At 38.5% G+C, this 13,768-nt stretch overlaps 1 pseudogene; it reads right to left on the reverse strand.

The window, feature by feature from the left end:
- Positions 1-5,090: 5,090 nt before the first annotated feature.
- Positions 5,091-5,456, reverse strand: LOC142433566 (nuclear transport factor 2 pseudogene; annotated as a pseudogene).
- Positions 5,457-13,768: the final 8,312 nt, after the last annotated feature.

Raw genomic sequence — 13,768 nt, forward strand, 5'->3', positions numbered from 1 at the left:
TTATTTTAACAATTTATTAGGGGCTCATACAACTCTTATCACAGTCCATACATATACATACATCAATTGTATAAAGCACATCTGTACATTCTTTGCCCTAATCATTTTCTTTTTTTTCTTTTCTTTTTTTTTTACATTTTATTAGGGACTCATACAACTCTTACCACAATCCATACATATACATACATCAATTGTATAAAGCACATCCATACATTCCCTGCCCCAATCATTCTCAAGGCATTTGCTCTCCACTTAAGCCCCTTGCATCAGGTCCTCTTTTTTTCCCCCCTCCCTCTCCATTCCCCCCTCCCTCATATGCCCTTGGTAATTTATACATCGTTGTTTTGTCATATCTTGCCCTATCCGGAGTCTCCCTTCCCCCCTTCTCTGCTGTCCCTCTCCCAGGGAAGAGGTCACATGTGGATCCTTGTCCAGGGTGGATGATACCTTCAGGACCAAGGGTGTGAGGGACGATGCTGGGAGAGTGGAGGGTGAGTGGGTTGGAAAGGGGGAACTGATTACAAGGATCCACATGTGACCTCTTTCATTCTTTTACAGATGTAGATCCAATTTGGCCTGCAATATTTAAAAAAAATTTTATTTCATTTTAAAACAATTTTATTGACATATAAATTACATATTGTACAAGTCAATAGTTCAATCACATCAAGAACTATTGGATTATCATCAATAGAATCAGTTTTAGAACATTTTATTCCTTTTTTTACTCATTGCCATTAGTTCTCCATCGCCCCCAATCTCACAAATTTACCTATCCTGCATTTCATCTACAGGAAAACAATAAAAAACAAACTAACAATAATAACAGAGTAAAACATAAAAACCTCAAGCAAAAAGAAGGTAAAATTATTAAAACCTTAAAAAAAGTTGAAAATCAATTGTAAGGGAGATCAAATGATCAGGCGCTAAATTTTTTGAAGAGGCTCATACATCTTTATTATTATTACTAATATTATTGATCCTTTCCTGAAAATCTATAGCCTGTAGATGGATGCATTTGTTTCTATTCCATTCATCTAGGTATCTGTCATTTACCAGTCATAGGTTGTGTCCACTCAGGAAGTGTGCTATACCCATGGCTGGGGGTCCAAGGCAGGAGTGAGTCATATAAGAAGTGGAAGCAAAAGGGGAAAGGACAAAAAATAAAATAAAACTAAAAAAGTCCACAAAAATGAATGAATAAAAAACCCTACAGTTTCTGTGGATATTCCTGAGCCCTTAGTAGTGATAGAGTTTGCAAGCAGCCACCACATTGGGGGTGGGGGAAGGAGAACGGAAACCGGAGATGGAAGAATAAAGAAATTAATGGGAGAAATGTGTTCCTTTGAGAAATTACCCATGCCAGGTAGTGATGCTTTCTGCACCAAGCTTCCCCAAATGGTCTGCTATCCACACAGGGCTCCCAGAGACAAGAGACTTAAGAGATTTGACTGGGTTGGTTTGAGCAGGTACAGGGAAGAACCAATTTGGACAGAGGAGAGGGAGTGGACAAAAGAGGACCCGACTGTAGCCAACAATGAAGTGAAGTAAGTAGCAGACAGCAGGCATTGTTGAGCTCCATTTTAAGAAACTTTGTTTTACTTAGCTTTTAAGTTATTTTCCTGTCTTTCAGTGAACATAGGCCATCCCTCTTGGTGGGATTTCTCTGGAAGTTGTTGAGGAGATCTTATTGTGCTTGCTAACTGGTTGCCATATTCAATTAATCTCTTGAAATGTGGATTTTTGCTCTGGGAAAAAGGATGACCTACAGAAATATATGATATTTATTAGTATTTAAATTCTAATGTTGCCTATAATTGATATCAAATTATCGACCATAATTGATAAGTGAGTTTAAGGCTAATTCCTGGCACACACTAGTATGTAAGAGGTAGACAGGGAGAGAAGATGTGATAGTTATGGTTGTGTGATATCTTAGGCCAGGATTCCCTATTTTTGAAGTTATGATGTGTATTATCCATGGCAAAAGCTGATAATTTATAATCAACTCTACAACACGATTTTCTTTGAGAAGTCAGTCAGATAAAGGGGAATTTCTTAAGGGGAACGGGTGGTGGACTTCTTCCAGTGTGTGAATATTCTGGAAAAACTCTTGTCTCTTTGATTTCTCTGGATCTTATATCCAGCTCTTATCTTCTGGCTACCAACTCTTGGTACCAGCAGCCTGCCGCACTGCCCACCAATCTTAGAATTCTTTGGTGCCTGCAGCCTGTGAAGTAGCAGCCTGCTGTCTGAATTATTGATCTTGGTGTTGTTATCCCCAGCTTCTCCATGATTTGGGTGAAGCTTCTAGTCAGAGGTTTGGCCATGGGCTTTGAAATGCTAGTCTCTGCAATGTATGAGCCATTTCCTTGTTTTATTTATTTATCACATGTTCGTGTGTGCCAGGATTTTGTCTTAATACAGCTTGTCAAATATACATATTTCATAATGTAATTCATTATAAGTTGACTGCTAACTGAAAGGTTAGCAATTGGAAGCCACCAGCTGCTTCTCAGGAAAAAGATGATTCTTGTAAAACTACAAGGGTATTTTCATTCTGTCCTCTGTTGTCTTTGTGAGTCAATCTATCACAGTGAACTGAAATGTCCTAACCTCAAGATTAGTGGTTTGAAATCGCCATCTGCTCCAGGGGAGAAAGATGGGGCTATCTTCTTCTGTAAAGAAATATGGTCTCATAAACACATAGAGGCAGGGTCGCTATGAGTCGGCATTGTGTCAATGGTAGTGAGTGAATCTGGGATCTCTAGAGACAAAGAATCAGAAAAACAGTGGTAAAAATGGAACAATAATCAGGGAGTTCAGAATAGAAATATTTAAAGGTAGTGATACATAAAACCCTGGTAAGAATTTTAAGGTGGTCAGATTTTATATACATATATATATTATCAACTTGTTAAAGAGAAATCAAACAATTTAAGATAAAAAACAAACAAATTATTGGATCTGGGGGAAAAAAGGATGTGCTGTGCTGGGTCTTCCATTAAAAAAACAAAGCAAACAAAAAAAAACGTAATGGGGATGTATTTAAAGACAATAAGTTTATTTTCTGAGTTCTGGAGGGTGCATGTCTGAATTCAGGGCTTTAACAGTCATTTCTGGTGGAAGATTATTCCTTATAGTTTTCATTTTCTGTAGCCCTAGCTGTGTAGTTATTACTTGGGAAAAAGACTGGGGTCTTGGAAAAAAGACTGGGATTTATACTACCATAAAGACTTACACTCTCTGAAACTCATAAGAGGTTGGCTATGAGTCAGCATTGACTTGGTGGCTGTGAATTTGGTAGCCCTGGCACTTCTCAGCATATTTTAAAGTGTGGGTGTGTCATTATATACTGGACTTCTTCTGTGTGAACATCTCAGTCTTTATTTCTTCTTGAAAAGACATAATTTACAAGGGATTAAGTTTCACTATACAATGTGACATTAATAGCATACAAAAGAGAAACGCTATTACAAAAAGTTGCTTTAATATTACAGGATTTAGAACATCAATATATATGTTTAGGAGACCTAACTCAATCCATAGTGAGGTATTTTATGGTGTCAACCTAGACAATAAATACATGTGGGATTAATTGAACGGTGGAGGGATTAATGGCTCCGTGAGCCTCACCTTTCTAGTTCTCAGGTCTCTTGCTTTCTGATGGTTGAACCAGGGTGCAGCTGTCTTAGCCAGTTCCCTGGTTCAGCTGGCAAGGCTCACTTCCTGCAAGACATCCCTGAGGAGAAGCAGCATAGACCTACCCCGATGCAGCCCTGGGTGCTGGAGCAGCTGTGTGGAGACTCCTGCCAGAGCTGAGATGCTTATACATTTACTGATTCAGCTTTCATCCTACAGTCGGCTTCAGTGTGTGTGCTTTGTGAGATGGAGGAGGACTTTGTAGATTGGTGTTGGACATATGGGCTAATGTTGGGCTTGTGGGCTTGGGAAGCACTGGGTTAGGATGTTTTCTTGAAGTGCTCTTACCCTTTATATAAAACTTACTCTTATACACATGAGTTTCTGTGGATTCATTTCTCTAAAGTACCCAGATTAACACACATAGCATACTGGATAACCTTTAAAGACCTTCCCAGATTACTCTGTACTCTACTCTGATCTGAAGTATGACTTAATTATTGGGCTTCCATTAAGTGTCAGTAGTAGGGAATCTTTGCAGGAGATCTTAAGGAAAGATAGTGATATCTGGTTAATTATTCTTCTTTTTGCCTCAATACGATCAGTACAAGCTAGATTTTTTTTTCTTGTAACAGTAGGTCAAAATTTGCCTCAACTGTCCCTCTCTAGATAGCTTTTACTACTTGCAGGTTCCAGCAAATGCTTTCTTTTCTTGCTATTTCAAACTTAAGGATAACAAAAGGACCCTGTTATTACTAGCCCCGTGTTTCTCCAGTTGTTCTTATATACTCTATCCACAATTTAATAAATAATGTATTTATTAACTTATCTTCAAAATACCAAATTTTGGGGTACTAGCTCTTCCCTGCTAGGACCTGGCCTGACACACTGGAACTGTTTGGATGAGTTAGTGTGAACAGTAGCAGACTACGTGCAAATGTGAAAGAAATTGCATTAGGAAGTATTTTTTTAAACTCATTTAAGGTTAACAGTTCCAAAAAATGGAGATAAGGGCCACAAGCTGAAAGGGGACATGGAGGAGCCAAAGATTTAATTTTTCTTAAGTGTTCATAAAATGTTTGTTGTTTTATTATATAAGAAGGCATTGAACGGTCTGAACAAATCAGTATCTGGGCAGTGAGGCTGCTGCTTTCTCCTTCACTTCTTTGTGTTATTAGAGCAAATTGTCAGTAGATTAAAAAGAAATAAAAGTCAACCCTTGACATTAGTTAACTCTTTCTGAGGTATGCGCTGGTACAGTGCAAACATCTCTGGTCAAATGCAATCAGTCTAGCATCATGCACTATACCTTGATGGCAGCTGAGTAGTGTGCCTCTCCACTTGACTTGGCCTAGCTTGTATATGACATTTGGTGCATCTGGAGTGGTGTGAATAATATAGGAAGAGGAGGGAGGAGGAAACAGTGTGAGTGCTTGGCTAAGACGAGGTCACCTGAGTTTGTGCAGAGCAAGCCTGAACATGTTGCTGGTGTAAATCCAAGCATCATTGCTGCTCTTTAGTAGGGACATTTGGTCTTCATGGGCCACAACCACACTGAGGATGCAGTTATTCAGTGTTGGCTGATGGTCTTACAAAGTGATGCCATTCTGGAACAAAAAGATAGATTTTCTGGAACAAAAACTAAACAACTTCCCGACATTGTCAGCTTTCCCATGGAACTGCTGTCCTTCTCATGCAAGACATGATGCATCAATATAAATTATACCCAATTGTGTTCAGCCATTCTAAAATAACTGATAGCAATGCTGAATGAAGTTGGCTCCTTTCTGTTCCCAAATTGGCTTGTTTCCCATTCTTGAGTGACCCTGAACTCACTGAGACCCCAAAGCCTGGCACGATGGCTATAGCAGTGGCAGGAACACAGCGCAGTCAGCACACATTATATACTTGTTCAAATTGTCTGGATTTTCTGAGAGCTCGGCTGTGGTTGGAATCCATAAATTTGTAGTAGTACCAATGCATATATTTATGGGCAAATGGCAAATTTTGGTGACCAAAGTAGAAGTAATGGAATTAGTAGGCTTCGTTGAACCAGTATTTGGATTTTGCAGATTAAGATCAATAGGAATAAATATGGAGAGAGGAGTAGATGATACTAACAAGAGAGTATATGAAGAGATATCTTATAGTGACTAGGAAGGAAAGTGAATTTAGAAGAAGTTTGATGACTTTATGAAAAAAGGAAGGCTCATAAAACTTCAGATATATGTAAGCTCAAAGAATAAACATGATGAGGATAAAAGAATGCATCACTAAACAATATTTTACACATTGGCTTTCAGTGAGGCCACTGAAAACATTTATAACTATATAAACTATTTATAAAATTCCATGAGTATACAACTAAATGAACTTGTTCTACAAATAGAATGACTATTAGTATGCTACAGCAAAAATTATGTTTTAGAAAGATTAATACAAGGCTGTTTCCAAAGAGGTGGAGTTGAAGATGTTCCAAGTCTCTGATTTTTCCAAAAATGCTGTACCACTTCATTACTCTGATATCAATCACCACTTTCCTCCTATGTCTTAAGGTCCCAAAATTCACTGCAATATCCCACAAAATTCACAGTTTGTTAAGGCAACTGTTCCTGTGGGTTTGGGTGCTGGTAAGTCCCAAATCTGAAGTTCTGATGTCTGTTTAAAGGACCTTCCTCTTCCAAAAGGTTCCAGAAGTTGCATAAATCTGGTCAGGTAATAGGCCGCAGCTCATATGTCAAGAAACAGAGGTCAAGCAATGGCAAGTCAGAACAAGAGAGCATATTTGACCAGAGTTTCCCAGCACAGGAACAGACACAAAATTTCTAAAAATGAAAGCAGGTTTGGCTTTAGCCTGGCCAAAAAGCATGCTGGGATTCATGCCAAGATGATTGGGCCTGTACTCTTTCTTGGGCAATAACTGGCATATGATTGTTTTTCGCTACCAATGACTCAGTACTACTCTTCTCTGCAGGTTCCACCAGGAAGGGATGGTCACAAGTAACCTTGCCCATGTCCAGGGATTTCGTGGTGGTGAGGTTTTTGCCGTATGACGTATAGAAAATCTGCAGATTACACCCCCAAGAAAAGTAAGAGTAATGGCTTGAGTCACACACTGTAGGAAAGTGGGCACTCAATTTATACTCAGTTCCATCGAGTCGATGCAATCTCATAGTGATAGCACAGGGTGGGACTGACTGTCCCATGAGTTTTCCAGACTGTAACTCTTAAAGGGAGTAGAAAGTCCCTTGTCGCACATGGGTAGCAACTGGTGGTTTCGAATGACTTATCTTTCACATTGTAGTGTAACATGTAACCATTATGCCATCACCTTAATCCTGTCTCAGCAAAGCAGACCATTCACTCCAAAATTGGACTATAACCATGATGTAGGAATTACAATACAACAGTAAATGGAGGGCTCTGGCTGAAAGGCCCTTCAAAGTAATAACCACAACACAGTTACTTATTTCTTTCTTTGTTTCTTTATATTGTATTGCGATTACTATTTATAATTCACATATTTTTACTATTTTCTGATTTGATAAACATTTTTACTGATGCTATTAATTGGGATCTTTCCCCCACAAATCCTGAGGATTTTTTAAAAATTAGAAATATGTTAAGGAGGGCTATAGTGCTGTCAAACAATGGTTGATTGTTAACTGCAAAGTCATTGACTGAAACTCACCAGCTGCTCCATGGAAGAAATGGCGATGGGTAAGTCTGTCTGTTTCTGTAAAGATTTACAGCATCAGAATCCCATGTACGGTCACTGAGAATCAGAATCCACTTGGTGGGTTTTTGATTGGGTTAGACTTGTGTTAGAGGAAGGTTAATAAAATATTTCAAGTGTCACCTGGACAGCTTTATTTTCAGATGATATTACTAACAGATCTTCCTTTCTATGTTAAATTTGATCACATTATAATTTTATTTAATACTAGGTGGATTTCTTTTTAATTTTGTTGGTGATGTAGTGCTCACAAGTTGAGCTGGAATCCACATAGTTTACAATTCAAAACCATAAGCAGCTCTGCAGGATTCTACTCTCGTAAATAATTACAGTCTGTGAAACCCACAGGGGGTCACTATGAGTCAGCATTGATTCAATGGCAGTGAGAAAAATATTACTAACCAATTTTTATTTTTCACAATTATTAGAGTAATTAGTAGCATAAAATAATGTATCAAGTTCTAATTAATATACTCAAATACATAATACATGATAGGATAGATATAAAATGCATGACATGTGGTAAAATTTTTAACGAGAGTTTAAAGACAGAATCTTACTTTGGGGGAGCATATGTACATCTATTCTGCACCCTATATTGTTTTCTTCCATGAGTAGAAATCTCCATTATTGAACAATGTAAATAGTAAATTTGGGAGAAAAGAAGCTTTTCTGTAGTCAGAGAATACTCTTTGGCAAAAAGGTCAGGTGTCTGTACAAGTCCTAGAGGTCTCATAGATTCCCATTGAATTAGAGATTAAAATTCTGAATGCTCAGTTTGAATTGTGCTCATAAGGAACCTGAACATGAACCAAGAGGCAGTTGTGGAAACACAAGGGAATGCTGCATGGCTTAAAACCGGGAAAGGTGTGTTTCAGGGTGGTATCCTCTCACCATAATTATTTAGTCTGTAGGCTGAGCAAATAATCAGAGAAGCTGGACTATATGAAAAAGCATATGGCACCACAATGGAGTAAATACTTATGAACAACTGGAAATATGCAGATGACAACCTTGCTTGATGAAATTGGGGAAGACTTACAGCATTTGCTGATGAAGATCATGGATTGCAGTCTTCAGGATAGATTACAGCTCAATGTAAAGAAATCAAAATTAATGCACCAGGCTAGTCAATAACATGATAAACAGAAACTATTGAAGTTGTCAAGGATTCATTTTCCTTGGATCCATGTGCTCATGGAAGCAGCAAACAAAAGATCAAAGGACAACTTGCATAAGGTAAATTTTTTGCAGGAGGCAACTTTAAAGTACACAAAAGCAAGAATATCACTTTAAAGACCAAGGTTTGTGTGTTAGTCTGGGTTGATGAGAGAAACAAATCCAGGGATGCTCATATATGTGTAAGAGGAAGCTTTATATCAAAGAGTAATTGTATATTAAAACATCCCAGCCTAGTCCAAATCAAGTCCATAAGCTCAATATTATACCATATGTCAGATACCAGTCTATAAATTCCTCTTCAGACTCATGCAAGACATACAATGACACCAAATGCAGGAAGATCACAGGCCAGTGGGTGGAAAGTCTTGTGGATCCAATGGTGGTGGAAGCATCTCACTGCTGGCATGGGTCTCAACGTGGCTTCTCTAGCTCCAAGGCGTTGGCTGCCATCAGCATAGCTCCATGTGGCTGATCAACAGAAATGTGAAGCAGAGAGAGAGTATGCGTTCCACCTCTAGGAAGGAAGACAGGGGTTCCCAGATTCCTCTGGAGAAGGCCATGCCCACAAAGAGGCATAATTGCATATGACCTGTTTGACAGGCTAGACTCCACCCCTGCACTCAAGTTGACCAGAGGTTATGTAAGCTGCCGCAGTTTCCCTGACCCAAGTCACAGATTTTCAATCACTTCATATGCTTGTGAAAGGTTGGCATTGAACAAAGAACACCAAAGGAGACATTTTAATTACATTTCTGGAAAATAATCTTGAAAGAACCATGGACTACCAAATAACAAACAAATCTAACTTGGAAAAAGGATAAAGAGAATTCTGTTTAGAGGTAAAGATAGGAGAATTCTCATGCACTTGGCACAGGTTAGCAGGAGAGACCCGTCTCTGGAGAAAGCCATCAAATCTGGTAAAGTGGAGAGACAGCAATAAAGGGGAAGGTCCGTGATTAGACAGATTGACAGGGAGGCTGAAATAGTGGGTTCAAACATAAAAACAATTGTGAGGGTGGCTCACGATCAGGTTATGGCTCATTATGCTGCACAGTGGTTCCTTATCAGTCAAAATCCACTGGTCAGCACTTAACAACAGCAATAGCTTTGTAGAAGGCTAAGGTTTACAATGGAAGTGCTAAGTTCAATTTGAATTACCACATAAATTCAGCCTCTGTTAAATTGTGTCTGGCTATTTTTCAGTGAAAATCTTGTCCTCAGGCAGAGTGCATTAGAAAATGGATTAGAAGCGAAATGTCTGAACACAATAAAGGCCACATATGAAAAACCAATGTCTCACTCAATTGAGAAAACTGAAAGCATTACCCTTTGTACCATACAAGGATGCCCTCATCACCACTTATTCAACACTGTGTTGCAAGTTTTAGTCAGACTTTTAGTCAGACTCTTAGACAAAAAGAGAAATCAAAGGAGTCTAAATGGGTAAAGAATAAGTTAAGCACTTACTATTTGAAGATGATAGGATTTCATATGGAGAAAATCCCAAAGACTCAACTAAATCATTGTTGGAGACAATTGAAAGATTCAGCAAAGTGGCAGGATACAAGATTGACATTAAAAAGCATCTATTGGATTCCCGTATACTAATGAAGAGAATTCAAAAGAAATTAAGGAAATCATACAATCAACAATGGTCATAAAACAGATTAAATACTTAGGAATAAACCTTACTAAAAAATCAAACAAAACACTTGTGCAAAAAATCTACAGAACCCCATTTTAAGGAATCAAAAGAGACCTACATACATGGAAGAATACTCCATGTTTATGGATAGGAGGGTTCACGTTGTGAAAATGTCAATTTTGCTCAAAACATCTATAAAAACAATGCAAATTAAAAACCTAATAAATACATTTATATGGAGAGGGAAGAGACCCAGGATAAACAAAGAAGTTAAAAAGAAGAACAAAACAGGAGGCTTCTTGCTTCCTGAACTATTAAGCGGTCATCATAGTTAAAACAGCCTGGTACTGCTAAAGTGACAGGTACTTAGACAAATAGAAGAGAATAGAGAACCCAGGAATAAATCCAGCTATCTGTAGACAACTGATTTCCAACAAAGACGGAAAGACATTACATTAGATAGAAGTTTTCTCGACTAAAATTAGTGGGGAAAAATTACCTCTACCTGCAGAAGAATAAAACAGGACTCATACCTCAACCTCATGTACAAAATGGAACTCAATAAAGATCAAAGACCTAAATATAACTCCCATAACTATAAAGATAATCAACGATAAAATAAGGACAAATATATTTATAAGTATAATATTATTTTATATTAAATATAGATAACAAAGGAAACACAGACAACAGAAACAAAATAGATAATTGGGATCTATTAAATATAAGACATCTATGTGAATAAAAAGACTTCATCAAAGGAGGACCCATATGTTTGGAAAATATTTTTTTAAGGACACAATACATAAGGGATTAATCTCTAAAAGCTATAGAAAACTGCAGCATCTCAATTAGAAAAAGATGAATAACCCATTTAGGAAGTGAGCAAAGGGCAAAATCAGTACACCAATGATGACATTCAAATGGCCAACACATGAAAAAAGGTTTAGGATCACCAGCTATACAGAAGGTGCAAAATCAAAAGAATGATGAGGTACAACCTTATACCAACATTGAGAGCTAAATTAAATGAAAAATGATGCTGATGCTTATGCTGTGGAGCGATTGGAACCGTGGGACTGTAAACTATGTACAATTACTACGGAAAGTGATATGTTGCTACCACAAACTAAGGACTGAAATTCCATACAGTGCAGCCATTCCTCTATTGTGTACATACCTTAAAAAGTAAAAGTCATAGTTGTAATAGCTATGTGCACACCCATGTCTAGTTCAACACTGTACATGTTAATATATAGATGGAAACAACCTAAATACCCATCAGGAGAAGAATGGATAAACAAAAAAATGTTTGGTACAAAGAAATAAGACACATCAATGAATGAAAACCAAGCAACCATTCAGGAAGCAGAAAGAAACCAGCTAGATTGAATACCAAGAAGAATTCGCTATGACATATAATAGTTAAACTATCCAACTTTACGGAAAAGGAGAAAATCATGAGAGCTGCTAGGGAAAGAGGAGCAGTCACCTGTAAAGTCACCCAAATAAGAATATGCTCAGTCCTATTAGTGGACACTATGAAGAAGAGGAGAGAGTGGAGCAACTTGTTTTGAAAATTGAGAGAAAATAACACAAACCCAAGAATACGCTACCCAGCCAAATTATCTATCAAGATAGATGGAGAACTAAGAGTCTTTCCAAACAAGGAAAAACTCCAAGAATACTTTAAAAGAAACCCAGCCCTACAAAAAACTCTTTGCCAACCCAGTATGGGCAGAAGAACAACACCCACTCCGTAAAATAAGAGAACAACTCCACCTAGAGGTCAACAAAGTGAAAACAGCCCCCAAGATAGCTTCAGCTCAATGGGAAGACGACAAAAATGAACTGCACACACACACACACACACACACACACTGCACTGATAAGAAAGGGAGGTAGGAAAACACTAAAGATACAAGATGACATCACAGAGTCCACAGATGGATGTAATGGCCCTGAATATCAATAGACAACTCAGGCATTAAAAGACAGAGGCTAGCAGACTGGCTTAGACAGCACAACCTGTCGATTTGCTGCCTACAGGAGACACCTCTCAAGATTACAGGAAAAAATAGGCTGAGAATCAAAGGCTGCAGAAAAATATACCAAGCAAATAGCAATTCATAAAATTCAGAGGTTGTAATCCTAATCTCAGACAAGATTGAGCTCAAGGTATAATCCATATCAAGAGAGAAGGAGGAGCACTATATAATGCTCAAGGGAACAGTAGACCAAGAATCAGTAAGCATAATAAATGTTTATGCACCCAACGAGAGAGTTGTGAAATTCGTCAAATGCCCCAAAAGATCAAAAAGAAACCACAGGCTCACCAATCACAATAGATAAATTTAATATACCATTCTCCAAGAAAGACAGATCACAGGAAAAGAAGCTGTGTTAGTCTGGGTACTTTAGAGAAAGAAATCCACAGACACTCATGTATAAGAGAGTTTTATATAAAGCTTAAGAGCACTTCAAGAAAACAACCTAACCCAATGCTGCCCAAACCCACAAGCCCAACATTAACCCATGGACTCATATGTCCAACACCAAACCACAATTTCCTCCTTCATCTCAGAAAAACAGACGCAATCATGCCAACTGCAGATGGAAAGCGGGGTCAGTGAATGTGTAAGCATCTCAGTGCTGGCAGGGGTGTCCACACAGGTGCTCCAGCACCCAGGGCTGTGTCGGGGTAGGTCCTTGTGGCTTATCCTCTGGGATGTCTTGCAGGAAGTGAGGCTTGCCAGCTAAAGCAGGGAACTGGCTAAGGCAGCTGCACCCAAGTTCCAACCATCAGAAAGCAAGAGACCTGAGAACTAGAAAGGTGAGGCTCACTGAACCATTTATCCCTGTGCCCTTCAATTAACCCCACATGTGTTTTATCGGCCAGATTGGTACAATAAACTAACTACCTGAGAAGCTAAGCAAGCAGGCTACAGATCTAAACTCTAGAATGAGATGATTTGACCTGATAGATATTTTTAGAGCTCTCTACCCAAATGCAAAAAAAAATTCATATTCTTTTCATTCCCAAATGGCACATAATCAAAGACAGACCACATGCTGGGCCACAAGTTGATACTGTGTAAATTCAAGCACATACAGACTTCTGTCTCCCACCACTGTGACAGAAGGCTGGAAATCAACCAAATGGTGATTAAGAAAACAAGGGAAAACAATTGGAGGATGAATAACTGCAAAATGGCTGGGAACTGGCTCAGATCAGAGAAGAAATTAGGAAGTTTAGGAAACTAATGAGAATAAGACTATGACATACCAAAAATATTTGTGTGGTAGGTACATAATCTGTTGTCAATTTGAATATTAACAGAAGGTGTGAAGTGTAGCCTGTCAATCAGATCCCAGCTTGATGATCTCATTTGGAGACACTAAGTAGATAAATTACTTGCTGGAGGTGGGACCCAGGCTCACTCCCTGGGACACATTGCAATTGACAAGACACATGGAGACAGGCTGCTGGCAGCCAGAGTTTTGCAGCTGGAGAAGCCACATAGAAACCTCTTCCAATGCTGAGATGCTTACAACACCACTGG

The sequence above is a fragment of the Tenrec ecaudatus genome, chromosome X, assembly GCF_050624435.1.
Source record: "Tenrec ecaudatus isolate mTenEca1 chromosome X, mTenEca1.hap1, whole genome shotgun sequence".
NCBI lineage: Eukaryota > Metazoa > Chordata > Mammalia > Afrosoricida > Tenrecidae > Tenrec > Tenrec ecaudatus.